This window comes from Cupressus sempervirens, chromosome 11 (genome assembly GCF_028749045.1).
Source record: "Cupressus sempervirens isolate cs-2001-9-10 chromosome 11, ASM2874904v1, whole genome shotgun sequence".
Classification (NCBI taxonomy): Eukaryota; Viridiplantae; Streptophyta; class Pinopsida; order Cupressales; family Cupressaceae; genus Cupressus; species Cupressus sempervirens.
Window position 1 is genome coordinate 189,771,129 of NC_143128.1, and position 17,380 is coordinate 189,788,508.

Sequence of the window (17,380 nt, forward strand, 5' to 3'; positions counted from 1 at the left end):
GATATGTTCACAGATAGCAGGATCTACCACATTTATAGGGAAGGTAATCAAAAAGCAGATAAGTTAGTAAATTTGGGGGTGGATGGGGTCAACACCTTGATCATTAAGAATGATTCATCTTCTTTAGGATAATTATGGTTGCTTAACTTATTTTATCTAGTTCCACACTCTTATTTTAATATTCATATCTACAAGTATATATTTTCAATTTTGGATATATATATATATATATATATATATATATATATATATATATACCTTTCATTCATCTTAACCCCTCTCTATTTGATTCCCTGATTTTCATTCAATTGAATTGTTGTGGGTGTTTTATAGTATTTTATGTTATCTCATACTTAGCAATGTTTTTCATGTTTAGTTTATTTTCTTTCCATCATGAAATGGGATGGGCTCTATACTAGTCTAGATTTTTGATGCTAGCTTTGGCCACTTCTGTGATGTTATAATCATAAAGTTGCTAAGGCCACTTCATGCTGCATTTTAGCATATTAAATCATTTGATGACATCATATCTAGGTATTTCTAGGAGCTTCCTTTGTCACTATCTTGGTATCTCTTGTGATCACTGTTAGTTCCCCACCTCTTTCCTTAAACATGGAATCAAATATTAGTGTTTATCATGTATCTAAAAACTGAATAATGGCTTTTTGTGGAGACATTAAGCCAAAGAGATGGAACAAAATTCTCAACTCGATGGATGATATGACTCAGATTGCCATAAGTAGAGCTATCAGGGAGGGGGTTTTCGACTACCAATTCTCATGGAGGACCAATAGCGATATCATCGACTTCATCAGATGCATGGTGAGGGCAAAGGTGTAGATAGAGGTCATTATCAAACTTTTGTGTACATATTTGTTTCAACTTGGAGGAAGGGATTGGAGAAATCTATAAACAACATTGATGACAAATTTTGAATCCCTCTACCAGAAAAGTATTGAAAGCTACCTTTGGGGTCCCCTAATTTGGAAATTGTTGATCATCGTCTGTCACTAGTAATTCAAGAGAGCTTGGCCTTTTATCGTGAGTGGCCCAAGATGGAGGCAATAATTCATTTTCTATTTCATTGGAGAGGAATCATCGTGGATGAAAATAGAGAATGTTTAATGAATTATCTGAACTTGTTCAATGCTTACATTCAACTGGGAGTGAGTTTTGACAATCTTGATGCCCTAGAGTTCTGCATGCCAAACTTATTAAAGAATAATAGGGCTAAGACTGGCTTTGAATTTCCTCCTAATTATCATGTTGAGAACCCTAACAAAATTCTTGAAGTTATCATGGTGGTCTCGAAGTAAGGTGTTGCCTCTAATGATTTTTTGGGATTTTTCTTTGGTTTTGTTAGAGTTTATACTTTGGAAGCTAATAGATATCTTATAATATAAAGTTTATGTTCAAATTATATGTTGATCCATATATACTATTTGATCGGTATTGGCCTATATATATATATTGATTTCTATTTTTTTCTCTGGTTGTGTAGCAAGCTCTATATCTGAAACAAACATAATAACGAGCTCTTTTTTTATCATATAAAGATATTATGTTGAATATAAGAAGTTTTTTTTATATTATTCCTTCCTTGATATGTATGGATTATGGTTTCCTATGGGGTTAAAAGTGTTTAGGTATTTCAATTTAGATCTTTTAATTTCTAAGGCTCATATACTCTTTTATGGCTTTTTTGTTCTAGATTTGAATTCAAGGATTCATAGTTAAATCAACAATCCTTTTTGTGGCCAGTTAGGCTATATCATTTTCTATGTTTCTTTAATGGCATGCTTCCTTTAATTATTATTTTTTAGAGAGAGGGTTATATTTCATTCCAATATATGATGACTCAATACTTTAATGCTCTACATCTAGGGCAATTTATGATAAAGCATATTGAGGTTCATTATTGTGATTTGAAATATTCTTTTTAGTGGTGTTGTATGGGGTTTAGTAGGTTTTTATTAAACTTATTTACTCGCCTATAGGATTTGATGTAGCTATTAATATTGTTTCAGCCTCTTCTTAGCTTGGTAAATAATTATTTTAGTTTTGGACTAAATTTATGGATTAGGGTTCATCTTCTCTAGGTTACAATTTTGTAGTTTGTGTCAAGTTATTACAGATCAAGAGTACATATCCAAAGCATAAATTAGGGACTATATTGGGTTTCCATGTTATCAGTTTTGAGAATGGATGATAGTAGACTGCTCAAATATTCTATTTCCTCTCTGAAACATACCAAATTTAGAATGGTGATTTTGGTTGGTTTTGTATCTTTCTAGTAGTTGGCTCTAAACCTGGATCTGGTGTGGATGGTGTCAATGGTAATCATTTTATAATTTGAATCTAGATTGAATGTTTTAGGGAAGCTCACAAATGAATTTTTTAGGGTTTATCATACTATTTAGTCTAGGTTTAGTTGTTTAATACATCATGATAGTATTTTAGGCTATTCTTTTCATAGCTTAGTGTTATGGTATTTTGGATGGACATTCAATATAGAGCATTTGACCTTTTATGATGATAATCTTTATCTTCTAGTATAGGATTTTAGTGACTCTTGCTATCCTTGTAAGGTGGTCAATATATATATTTTTATATCATTTTCTAACCATGTTGATTGATCAAGCTTAAAAGGAGGGATGTTTGCTCTAATCAACAATCTTATGAGCACATAGGCGGTACTCAACCCTAGTTTATGTGGATTTTGATAGATGTATTGATAATTTGTAACCAAATCAGATACTATTTCTTAGGGGTATGCCCCTCTCTATGTTTTATTCTTGATAATCTATTTAAATAGGACATGATCTCACTGGGGTATGCCCCTTTTAAGCTGTAATTATTAAGGACATGTATCCTAGGCTAGACTGGAGGTTTTCTTCTCCATTCTTTCCTACCCATGCCTGTTTGAATGGAGTTAAGCTAATGTAACTTATTTATTTGAATTAATAAAATTAATCAAGGCCTCGGGCATTTACCTATATATATATATATATATATATATATATATAATATAATAAAATTATTAATGTAATAATATAGTTAATATTATTCATGAAATAGTGTAAATTTATGAAGGTAGAATATTTTTTATGTATTTAGATAACAACCAAAAAAATGGCAGTTGACTCCATGGTACATATGGTAGGAGACTAGCTAGTAGTTACCCTCACTATCTAACCAATCGATTTCCTAGATATCAAAAACATCAGAAACATCATAATGCTTAACTCCAAAGCATTTACCCTCAAATTATCAGTATCATCTATACTATCCCTAACATATATACGATGCCAAAAAATAATCCTATAGCTCAGATTACAAATGTTGTTAATAAAATGATTTAAATCCACGTGACCTAAAAATGCCACAAAGGGCATAGAGTTTATAGTTAACCATAACATTAAACAAAACAAAAAATAATAAAGCTTGGGGGCTAGCTCCCCTCCTTCTCCTCTATGTCCTTCTTGATGGGTTTCTCTAGCAGACTCTTGTGCCTATCATCAGCCAAAAAGTTATAGATGGAGTAGGTACTCTCACACTCTTTTCCCTTCTCCTTCTCATCCTTATTCTCCTACAAAAAATAAATAGTGGTGGTCACTAAGTGCATGACTTTAGTGGAGAAATACATGAGGGTTTCAACCTTTTCAAACAAGGCTTGCTAATTATTAGCCAAGTTATGCATCAAATTCTCTAGCCTATCAAACTTGGTTTTACTCTAATCATGCCCATGTCTATGATGCCCCTTATTCTCCCCCCCTCCCCCCCCAATGACATCCTTCAATGGGGATATGATGTCTTCCCTCATATTTTATCTAGGGATGAGTTGTCATTTATGGTGTCTAAAATGTAGGACAGGCTTGTAATCTCCTTGCCTCTTGAACTAGGGTGCATGATCTTCCTCTTTCTTCTAGTGGATCTCCTTTCCTTCTTTGTGGACTCAAAACTGACCTCCTTCTTGGGGAGTGTCTCAAATTTTCCCATTTTAATCATTTTACTAGACCTTCTAATAGCTTTATTACTATGCCCAATATCAATATTAAAGTCAATAATGTTGATTTTTTTCCTATTACTTAGGGTTTTCTTGTCCACCTCTTTTGGGTCTAAACTAAGGCTAGGGTTTGTGGACAGTTGGGGTGTAATAGTGGAGAGAGGGTTAACAAGAAGAGGTGGGTTGAGGGAAAGTTGGAACTTGTAAAGTTTAAACATGAAGGCCTGGTGAAGAATATAAATGTGTCTACCTTCATCCCTCCTTCTCCTAACATTAAACACACTATCCTCCATAGAATGCAAAATAAGGTGTAGGAAGGAAATTAGGTCTTGGTTCCTAAAATGGTTTGTAATAGAAAAATTGTAATAATAGAGTACCTAACGTCAATCTTCGAGAGTTATTTTAAAGTGAATAATGGCATACCACACAATGTCCAAGGCTAAGGTAGTTCTTCCATTCAAAAACCACCCCTCATGCAAATAGGATCCTCCTTAGGGAAAAATAATTTTCTCAAGCTCATTTCATCAAAAACCCTAGCCTATTTGCATGCCAATTGTTGCCTTGAGAGATAATCCACCAACCACCATGATGAATTCCTTAATCATTTAGAACATCACCCCATTAATGTTCACCTTCCTATTATTCTAGGTGTTGATGAATTGTAGGGACACATGCTCATCATACCCTTCAATGCCTTCCATGAATGAAGAAAAACCACCTTCATGTAGATAAATCCATTCTTCCTCACTATCCCTATTATAGTCTTCAATCTTATCTAGTTTAATGTCATCATCAACACCCATGTCTTCACTGAGTTTAATCACCAATTCCCAGTTTGCATCAACATCCCCTTTTGTGGTAGAAAACTCAGAAGCATAGATTGTTCAAGGATATAATGCAAGAAATGGGAAATTTATTCTCATAATAAAATCACAAGGCTTCAAATTTTCTAATCCCCATCTAGCTTGAGTAGTATGAATAGTGTCTTTCCCATCAAAGTTGTACATTGAGTGAGGCATAAGGGAATTGATATTATTATTATTCATAACTCTCATCCTTGGTGGATTTATCATTCTGACAAAGTCTGTGTGGATTTTCTTCTCACCATAGTAATTAATGCTTATGGTGAAGCAACCCCAAACAAAAATAAATATATTTTTTTTCCAAATATTCCCAAATTTATGTTTTTTAAATCTTGGTTCTCTCACCCACCTGGATCAACATTAATATGTCTTTTTTTGTACTTCATTAAATTGCACCACATAGAAAATTTTTGGTCCCTACTAGATCACACTACATTCTTTCAATAGCCTAATCACTTGTATAGCCACCACCTCTCTAGGAGAAGCCTTGTCCTGAAATATGTGATTATTTTGTTCCTTGCAAATTTTCCATGACACAAAAGGGGGGATGACTCTCTAAAAAAATTTGTGTTATGGGTGGTTAGAGGGACCATCTCAATTTAAAAAATGATGAAGTTTCTCATTTAAGGACCATTGAATCTCCCACATAGAGAAGATCTCCCTCAAAAAATCCATAGAAAAGGGACAATGTATGAGGAGTTGTTGAATAGATTTTGTTGCATTATAACATAACATACAATAGTTAGCCATCTAGAATCCTCTCCTTTGTACATTATCAATGGTGGTGATTACCCCATGTAGAGCTATCCACCATAAGAAATTTATCCATGGCAAGATCTAGGGGTGCCAAACATTTTTCCATTTCCTCGAGGCTTCACCACCCTCAAGAAAAAAAGCATAAGAAGATTTCATCATGAACTCCCCATAGGGGGTAAGTTTCCATACCAAAGAATAATTCAATGGGATAGAGGGAATATGAGAATTTTGTAACATTTCTTGAAGCTCCATAAGTAGTCACATTCCAAGTTTGTCCTGATTGTAAAATCTCTTCCATTTGTTCTCAAGGTTAATGTAGTTGCAGACCATAGTACCATATTTCTTGGTTCATGAATCTCTTAGAGGTTGGAACTTGGTATTCATGAGGGGGCCTTCTTGTAACCAATGACCCTCCCAAAATTAGATGTTGTTCCTATTCCCCAACACCCAATGAGTACCTATTTTCAAAATTTTATGGGTTTTCACAATATTGTTCTAGGTTTTCTATCCTAGGGGGAGCATCCTAGTCCAAAGATGTTGGTATGAAGATTCACCCCTACGATACTTATTTCTAACAATACTACACCAAAAACTCATGGAGTTCATTAGTTTGCATCCAACCTTAGCTAGGAGGGTGTTATTCAAATGCCTAATTCTTCTAATGTCTAGGCCCCCCATGATATTAGGTTGTAAAACTTTCTCCTAGCTAACTAAAATTATTTTTTTCTTTTCCTCTATTCTAAACCATAGGAATTTTCTTTGGAGTTTTTCAATAATATCTTTATATCTACCTGGGAGCTTAAAAAGTGAAAGGAAGGACACATGGATTCCATGTATGGAGGCCAAGAGAAGCTCAAGTTTCCTTGCACCACTCATATTTTTTCCTTTCCATCCCGCAAGCTTCCTCTATAAGAATTCCTCCATCCCATTCCATTATGGTGAGGAAATTTTTTTTATTGTATTAGGGAGGCTGAGATAGGTATCTAGTAAGCTCCCATCCTCGCATTCTAGAATTTTGATAACTTTCCTCTGCAGATCCTTGTCTGTATTAAGAAAATACACTTTTCTTTTTTGATAATGCATACATTTTCTTGAGATCGTATCATATTGGTTAAGAAGGGTCTCCAAACCTCTAAATTCATGGACAAAAGATAAGCGAAAGAGGAATGTGTCATCAACAAATTGTTGGGTCACTTATTGGGGGTTGGAGGAAGCAAGTTAAATGACTTTGATCTTGCCATTATCTACTCGGGCCTTTATGTTTCTTTCCATCACCTCTAAAATAATGATCAATAAGTAAGGAGAGAAGGGTTCCCATGTCTAAGCCTTTGAGAGATGGTAAAAAATCTATTAGGGCCCCATTCACAAGGACTAATAACTGGATGGTATTAACTATAGCCTTGATAATACTAACAAACTTCTCTATGAATCTTAACTTGGTCAAAATATCAAATAAAAAATCCCTCCTTATCTTATCATAGGCTTTAGAAATTTCAATTTTTTGAGTCATACTTAGCTACCCACACCTCTGGATGGAATGTAACACCTCATGGGTGGTGATGACTACATCCAAAATTTGTCTGCCAAGGACAAAACAATTCTGGTATGGACCTATAAAGTTATCAAGTATGGGTATGAATTCCTTAATATATCTCAATCCCTCTATCTTTGGTTTTAAGTCTATGAAAGTTTGGTTGAATTCCTTTAGAATCTTTCCCATGCTCATAAAGTCCCAAGAAACATGAGAAATATCATACTTGATGATATCCCAAAATTCTTGAGAAAAAGTAGAGGGGAACCCATTTGGGTCTAGGGCTTTGAACTAATTCATATTGAACACAACATTTCTCACTTATTCCTTTGTAACCTTGGAAATTAAGTTATTGTCCTTCTAGTCATCCACATTCAAGTTCATGATCCTTAAAATATACTCCTAAGTGATAATACTAATTTTGTTGGTAGGGGGTTGTAGATCTCCTAAAAGTATTTAGAGGCCTAGTCCTCTATCCCATCTTCCTATGATATTTCCTACCCATTTTTTCTCACAAATAGGTTGATGGTATTTCTATTTTTTCTTTTTGATGTTGATCTATGGAAGATGTAACTATTCCTATCACCCTTCTCTAGCAATTGTACTCTTCATCATTGCTTCTATAATATGTCCTCCCATTCTAACCACAATTACCACTTAGTCTAGCATTCCTTTTCCTCATTTTGATGATCGAAAGAAGAATTACCACTTGGAGGGACTCTAACTTCTCTTTGGTCATCTTATTTTCCTTAAAGATGTTACTAACTTTTTACTTTCTCCATCCTCTATGCTCTTTATGAATTCTTTCAAGTTTCCTAGCAACATGGAATATTGCAAAATGTTGGATAGGCATGTTTCATCATTGGGAAATATGCTCTTTGAACTCTATGTGAGATTGCCACACTATCTCATATAGGAAGGGTCTTCACCTTTTTAACTAGTTTTTCTTCCACAAGAAACTCAACATAGAATGATCGGAGATGGTCATTAGGTATGCATTGCAAGAGGTGTGCAATAGAATATCAAAACCCATTGATATAAGAGTATGATCACTTGGCCTAAATTGAATCAAAATTTTCCCCAATCTATTAGTTGACTAGGTGAAAGGGGTTCCATGGATATCAATATCTATCAAATCATTTCTCTCAAGAAAACCCACTATGTCATACATACTCTAAGAGAAGTCCTCCATCCTACCCAATTTTTCCAAGGGATACGGGGGGATGTTAAAGTCACCCATACACAAAATTTTCTCATGCCTCATGGTATCAGCAATTTTTGTTGCCTCTTCCTAGACCCAAAGCTTGCCATTATGGCTATGGGGGGCATAAAAGTTAAATAACTTCTAGTTACAAGTTTTGGCAATGAAGTACACCACTAGAAATTGGTAATGCCTCCTAAAGCACCCATCACAACACTATAAGAGAACTTAGTTCCTAACCATAGACAATTAATGTCCCTAGAGAGCACTTGCTCCCTCATTTTTAACTTCTTGCAAAAAATTCATCACAACCTTAACTTCCATAAAAAAAAATTTAAAATTCATACTGCTTCCTTGGGCTATTTAGACCTCTCACATTATAGGATATTATCTTTATCTTCTTTTTGTTTGGATCTTGATAAGGTTCTTCTATTTCCCTTGAACTATATCATTTGTTATCTCCTTTTCTCAGAGCTTTTTAGTTAGTGGTCTCCCCACTTTCACTATTGTCCCAACATCGGATTTGTTACCACCTCTTAATTTACTATGGGGAATAGTAAGATGCCAATATTACCACCATTTTGGTCAAGGGAATGTATTTCAATGATATCTAGTAGTGAAACCACTAGAGCTTCATCCCTAAAATGTAACCTATTCCTCTTTAGCGAGGTGTTGTTATAGGGTTCTATGACCATGGAACAACCCTCCTTGTTTAGGAGGTTCAAGAACAATTGTCTTTTCCCCCAAAAAGTAAGGTGACCTACTTGATTTGTAATGTGTTAGTCTCACCTTCTTCAAGTTCAAAATTTACATCACCTAATACCATAGTGTTACTATCCACAATCTCACTCTCTTCTGAGTTAGTAGTATCTTGCATCTCTAGAGAACCCTCCATCTCCTTTTCCTTGGTTTATTCTTCATCCTTCTCTAATATCCCTTCCTTCTCACAAGAGGAATCTACCACCACTAGGTTTGTGATAATTGGGTTTCCACTTTGGATTTGTCCTTTAAATCTTTATTCTTCAAAAAATTCATCACAACCACTCTAGGTGAGGAGATTTTGTCTTCAAGTTTCTCACTTTTCTTATAGTCCACAAACAGATTGCCAAAAAAATTTTACAATTTTGGAAAAAGGGTGCAACATTTTTGGATAAAATCAAATATGACCAAGAACTCCATTTCAATTTTAGATCCATTATAGTCCATATAGGTTTATTCATCCCTACATTCACACATATCCTAGAAAGACCCAAATTATCTTTTGATGAACTATTTGAAGTAGACTCTAATCCATCTAAACACTCTCTCATCCCAATATTCCAGAGGAAGCTTGAGTAATTTGACCCAAATAGGCACTGAACTGAATAGGTCCTGGTTAGGGAAGAAACTTAGTTTCCATCAAGTGAGGATACACAATTTCTTTCCATAGTCCCAAGAGCTTTCCAAGATGGTATTCTAGTTAGTTACAATTATGAATCTAAATAGGAAGAGGGATCCTTCCATCATTTATATTGTTACTGATCCTGACAACCTCCATCTAGAAAAGCACCATTTCCTAACCATGTCTACACTAGGTATAAAACAAAACAAATTACCAACTAGAATCAGGAATAGTCCTAAGGAAATCAAATTGACCATAGAATCTAGGAGAGAAATCTTTATCCCTATCACTCCTTAAACCACCATTGGTTTCAATCCATTCCCTAAAGGCATCTTGCACCTAACAACCACCTTCAACTAGTTTGTTTTGAGGGGATTGATTCTCATGTGACTCAAATCATCTATGGGGCCCCTTTGAGGAAGGGATCGAAAACATGACAACTCATTAGGTATTGCAAGTGCCTTAGCCTAGTTAAGATCCGAAGTGGAGTAAGAACCTTCTTGTGCTTTCTAGGTTTTGGCAGAGAGGACTGAAAAAAGACCTGGAAAATCCTTGACCAAATCTAGCAAAGGAGGGAGGGGTATAGGGGGACTCCATTTCCTCTGAGGACTATGAAGATATGTACCCAAGTTGTAGGTAGGCACAAAGGTAGGAAGTTGCAAAGAATGTAGTTGCTAAAAACATAAAGGGAGAATGTTATCATTTAGGGATCATTAGAGAATTTTTTTCTTTTAAATATGGAAGGAATGGGATATAATAATTTATTTAAAGAGAAACATGAATTGATAAATTAATGTCCTAACTAGGGAAATTACATGGAGTCTCTATCTTTGCTACAATTTGATCTTTGGCTAACCAATCATATCCTTCTATCTATTCTAGCACTATGTTTGTAGTTATAGTATTTTCTATGAACAATTATAGGTATTCTTGGCATGTTGTTGTACTTCACAACATCCCATATTGAATCCTTTCATTTGATTTATTATTCCCTATAATATTAATGAGTGTCTTTATGTATTGTTGTATATTTATGTTTGATTAACATATCACATCTTAGTATCTATTCTTATTTTTTCATTTTTAAATGGTTATCTATCACTAATTCTTAATTATCTTCAATATGTGGAGGTACAAATTCTAAAATGAGAATTTGAATGAGTTAGGTATCCAAAAAAACCTAGTACTTATCTCTTGTTGGTCCACATGTATGTTTATGAAGGAGTGATTTTGGATTGCACTTTCACAAAACATCACATTTGATTTTATCCTCTTCCTTTGTTTATACTTTATAATTTAGTTTCATCTATAGTAACATCATGTTTATTCTATTTATTTTATATCTTTCTAATTATGTTACTTTTGTTAGTTTTTTTTTTTGGTCCATCCTTCATACTTTGTCCATATGTGTGTGTTACATTGGCATCATGTATTTTTACTATCCTCCTTAACTAGGGACAAAAATTTGTGGATGAAATCTTTCAAATATGGGTGTTTTTTCTTTTTAGATAGGTGTACAAGCTTAGTATATGTAACTAGAAAATTCTAATAATTTATTATCTTTATTTTATAAATGTTTATCCAGATATAGCACCCTAGTTGGTTTAAACTACATATATCTATATACATTTAATGAGTTAACACTCTTTTGGATATTTTAGTTTACTCATTCTCTATCCCACAAGAGTGCTAGTAGAAGTGAGGTGACACAAGAAAGAGTTCATCCCTTGATACTTAACTAGTCATGAACATGATGCACTTCTCATTTTCCCCAAATTTATGAATTTATATTTCAATTTATATTGTTAAGATATTTTTGGTTTTGGTTTTAAATATGGAAATTTATTTTGAATGTCCTTTAAATTTTTTTATAGTTTAAAAAAATGAACACATGTGCAGGGGAAACCTAAAGGAAATGTAAAGGGTAATGTCAATTAGGACCTTTAATTGAATCAAGGAATTGATTTAATTAATAGGTTTTGTTTTGTTTTGTTTTTTAAGAAATAATTCCTAACTTGTAATGTCATTTATATTTTGGCATGTGTATAAGTCAACTTTGGGAAATGATCATTTTAGGACATTAGATAATAAATTTTAGTCACACTAGTTTTTTAAGTCGTTAGGAGGGTCTAACTCATGGTCAAAGTTAACTTTTCTTATTAAGATCCAAAGTGTTGTTAGTGAAAAATAGTCTTCTCAGTGTTGCAATGTTGTGAAAAAGCATCTTGAAAAAATTTTGCAAGATGGTGGAATTTTGAACTCCAATAGTCATAGGTGTGTGTAAAGGATGAGAAACAAGATGCTAGTCGTTAGAATATTTTGGAAGTCAAATGTAATAAGGAAAAATCCATATCTATATAAAATTCATGAATGGTATTGAAGAAACACTATTTTCCTTTAAAAAATTGTAACACAACCTCACACAAGTGTGTACGAATCCACTTGGTTGAGAGTGGTAGATAATTCTATTATCTTTAATTTTCATTATTTATATATTCTTAAAGTAATAGGAATCAAGAGAAAAATATGACTTAGTTCAAACAAGTGTAGTTTTATACTTGTACCTAGGGTTTTATAATAAAATGGTCATAGCTTCTTTTGTCTCATTTTGTTTTCAGTGGCTCTTAGTGAAATTCAAGATTGGCCAATTTACTTTAGGATTTTTAAAACCATTTATGGATATGTATGGGGACATATAAGAAAACTAATTCCCTACACAAACATCTCTATGTTGCTACCTAATTTGTAGAGTTTGAAATAGTTGTAACTTAAAGTAGGTATTGAGTGGAATGACCAATTTTTGGAACTATAATGTATTTTTTGTCCTTGAAATTTTCTAAGTGTTGTTTTAGGTAAAGCATTACCCTATCTAGGAATTTATTCATAAAATTGATCTAGTTAGGCCTATTTGGTCTTTCCAAGTTAGTAGTATTTTAGTACTTGTATTAAGTGTTGAAATTTGATTAGTTATTATATTATGCATACTACCTATAAAGGGTAATAATAATTAGAATCTATTTATTGGGTCATTTGGAAAAGTTAAAATTTAAAGTATGTTGTAACCAAGGTTGAATTGTAAGGCTATTTTCTTAAGTGGTAAAACTATAAGCCCCCAAGTGAAACTTGGTGAAAGACCTATAAAACTTGCATAGAATGAGTCTAAATTTTAGATAGTGTGATTTGATATGGTTTAGAATCCCAATTAAAAAATCATTTATCTATTTATTTAGCACCTTAAAATGACTATATTAAATAGAAATAATAGTTCTATTTTTTTATTTTATTTTCTATCCCTTAAAATTATCTCTCTAAAATAGAAGTAGAAGTTATAGAAAGGATAGATCTTTAAAAAAAATCTTTAGAGAAGTTTGGTTTAGTCTAGTTAAATGACATTCTAATTGAATAGATAAGAAATTCAATGGGAGATTGATCAGAGTGTGTATATAATATTCAAAGACAATTGTGAATCCTAATCAACCATCAAACCAATTAGGAAATATGCTTGTTAAAAGTATGTCCAGTGATGTTTAAATCAATTTCTAAATCCTTTAAATAGAGTACCATAGGCCTTTACATAATTTTTTGTATCAAGTTATATCATATTTATTTGGTAGCACTTTAATGTTAAATCTTCATTTTAGATAAATTTGCATATCTCCCTTATCCTTTTCTTAAATGGGATTTAGGTAGGACCTCATAACTCCTTGTTGGAATTTCTATCTATATATAAAAAAAAGTGATGTAGGATATATTTTTTATGTCCTCTCCTTCCTCTTCTTTCAAGAAATTTAACACTTTTTCTAAACTAAAATGAGGTTTCCTCTAAATCTACACTTGATTTCTATGTTTTGAGACTTGTTCTAGGATAAAAGGGTTACCCTGGGCAATGCTACAATTTGTTAGAAGTTATATTGTGCATCCTTACCCAGTTAGAGATGCAATTTGTCTCTATTGGAATACTTACGGACATAGTATGACCCTACATGTGTCATTTTTTCTCATTGGGCCCTTGCTTTAGGTTTAGTTGGGAACTTGTTTTTTGAGCCCAATCAGCCTACAAGAGAAAGGAAATCTAAAATCCTGTATAATTAATCAAATAATCATATTTGATCATGCTTGAGAAATCAAGAAAGACCACATAAGAAAATCCATACATAATTTGAGTGGAAAAGCCATTGTGGGCATTGAAATTTGTCTTAGTAAATTAGCAAGATGAAAGTAAGGATGCTTGTAAACATTCTTTGAAGAATAAAAATTATTCATCTTCTTCTTCTATTCTATCAATCAACCATTAAAGGTCCAATAATGGAGTAGTAAATATAGATAATGAGTATAGTTTAGAGTATTTTATCCTCTAAGATTTTATATGATTTCTATGTTATGCTCAAATTTTTGCACTGTTGCTTCATAATTATTCAAGAACAAAAATTCATGCTATGTTTTAGATTTTGTGATTTATATCTTGTATTGAACATTCAAAACTCCTAGATTTACATCACAAAAATTTCAATTGATATAACAACCTTTTATGCACACGAAAACCACCAAAATGAGGGGTTGAATAAGATAAACCCTTACATAGCCACTCAAAACACCCAATTTTAGATATCAATGGATCTCAAAAGGTTAAATATGTATCAATTATGGGTACCTTTTTAACATTCATTAAAATTATGAAACAAAAATCAAGGTTGGACATAGTAAATCAAGGATGTATCACTCCCTTTCTTAAGGAGAAAGTTGACATTACATGGAGAATGCAAAATGATTTATCAATTTTGCAAATTTGATCATTCCAGATAGAAATCTAGCTCTTTCCATCCATAGGAACAATAAAATAAGTAGAAATTTAGGTTCAAACATTCTATTCTCCTTTTAGATAAAATATTTATCCATCGTTCTCATTACATTACATGAATACTTTTATATTAGATTTTATATCTCGTGGAGATCAAAAGTAATAAATTAAGATGTCAGGAGTATAGTGTATTCTTTTACCTATCGTTATAATCATTTGATCTTAGTTTGAGCTAAATATACATTATTATTATGATTTGATTAACCTAAAAATCTTTAATATCTTTGGATATTGGTTTGAAAGAATTCTTTTCCTTGAACTCATCCTCTTGAGGTGTGAGGCAATGTGATGAACTTAGGGTTCATTCCCTTGGTTCACTTTTTTTGCTACACATTTTTTATGAACCCAACATTTTTCATTTCCTATTTTTACTTTAGAGATAGATTATTTCATTTTAATAAGAAATTGGATGAATATTATATCATATCTCTCATATGTTCTTGTTTATTTATTTATATTTGAAACACCAAAAAACCAAATAATATAGAAATAAAAAATAATAATTGCATTGTGTTAATTTTCCTTTCAATAAACTTGATTTCTTTCCTGACTACTTTTGATGGTAGCTTTATTTTGCATAATTTTAGTAGTATATATAGGGGCCTTAATTAGATTGAGGATGTGTTGGATAAGCTTTCTCTTTTTCCTATTCCACTTTCTTCTACATGCTTATTGATATTTTTTTATGATAATTTGTGTGTATGCATTCCATTTTCAATAATTATGTATTCTATTAATTGACACAATGTATAATTTTAAAAATATTTGATGATGTTAAGGGCTATCCTAAGTTTATTATTAAGGGTAAACCTACAAACCCTCTAAACTACTTTGTTAATCCTGATTCCAACACTTGTTCTAATCACGCTTGGAATAATCATCAACCTACTATTTCAATTTCCTTACCATCTTCTCAACATGTGTTTCCTCAAGAATCTTGATTGGAAAGTATTTCTTTCATGTACTATGAATTGATGGAATAATTGAGAGATACTAACATGGAGATTTATCTTTGGAAATTTCTTCAAACTTCACCTACCTACCACAAAGCTTTGTGATAGTATTTATCTACTATTCTTGTTCCTCTGTCTATTAAAGATACTATTAATTCCCTTTTGGACTATATATATACTATAAAATCTATCCTCCTATTATATTCATTAAATTTGACCTTCCTCCTCTTGAAGTTTAGAATATGTATGATTCTCTTAGTATAGCTATGTCTATTAGTAGGTAAACTATATGACACACTCTCATTGATAAAAAAATTTGGATTGAATGTTTGTAGCACAAATATGTTAAAATATGTACAAGCTGATCTTTCTACAATTTAGCTTAGTAATTTGAACATATTCATGCATTCAATGACATTTCTAAGCATGCTTTTGGCATTATTATGTTATCCTTCAAGGTTGGTCTTGTCATCTTGGATACCCCTGTGCTTGTTATGCCTAGATTATATAATTATAGTCCTTTTTTATAAGGACCTTAGCTGTATTCTATGCCTTCTATTCCATTTACCCTTCACTGAAAGGTGTATTATGTTCACAACAATATGATGTATACACTTCATGCTAATAATGTAGACAATCCTTGTTTAAATATAGAATATTGTCAATCTTACTCTTCAAAAGAACTTAAGACACTGGAAACTAAAGAAGAACCTATAACAAATGATTATTTTTCTCTATCTACAAATGATTTAGGTACTCTTGACTTTAATCTTACATTTATTTGGGAATAAAAAGTGTCATATTTAAATTTCATGAAAGAAAGATGACCCTATAAGGAAAGTTTCTACTCCACTTTTGAGTAAGTTGAAAAACGCATTTGTGTTTTTTTCTACTAAAGAAACTATGGATATTATCAACCCTAACTTTTCTATATAGAAACTATTGAAGCACCTTTAACACTTGAGAATATGTCTGATTCTTGTGGTCTTGGTTATAGTTTTCTAAAGAAATATGGATTTAATGCTAAGGGTTGTTAAAATTTTAACCAAGGTATACAAGTTCCTTTGGATAGTGTAATTCCTAAACATACATTTTGGTTAGGATTTAATATTTATAAACATACCTCACTATTCCCCTTGAATGCTAATTAACACAAAACTTTTGGATTTTGACAAAAAAATTGAAATGGATTTATCTTTATTGATGATACTCTAGTGGACTTTCTATGACTCTATAATAATATTCCTTCTCTTCGTCATAAGAGGAGATGATGATATTACTTAAATGATAATATTTTATTTCAAAAAAACATGAATTTTAGTAAAATAACCGATGAAAATCTACCAACTAAATATCATACAAGGACTAATTTCTTATAATAGAAACCATTGATGTACAAATAGATCAAGTTGATTCTAAAAGAGTGATTAAAATTAGAAATTGTTTGACTAAAGAATAATTTGGAAAAATTAGTGCTCTCTTGAATGAATTCAAAAATATATTTGCATAGTATTAAATGGACATGCCTAAGATTTATGCTAGGATTGTGAAGTGTAATATTGTTCATGTATCAAATGATAAACCTATGAAGTAAAATATTTGTGAGATGAATTTGATCATTTATCTTGTTTCTAAATAAGATATTGAAGGTCTAGGATGTTTTTTTGATTGTCTCTATTGATTATTCTCCTTAGATATCAAATATTATTGTATTTTCTAAGGGAAGAAACAAGATTAGGATGATAGTTGACTATCAAGATTTAAATAAAGCATCATTAAAGGATGATTTTCCCTTTACATAGTATTGACATGATAGTGGATTCTACAATTT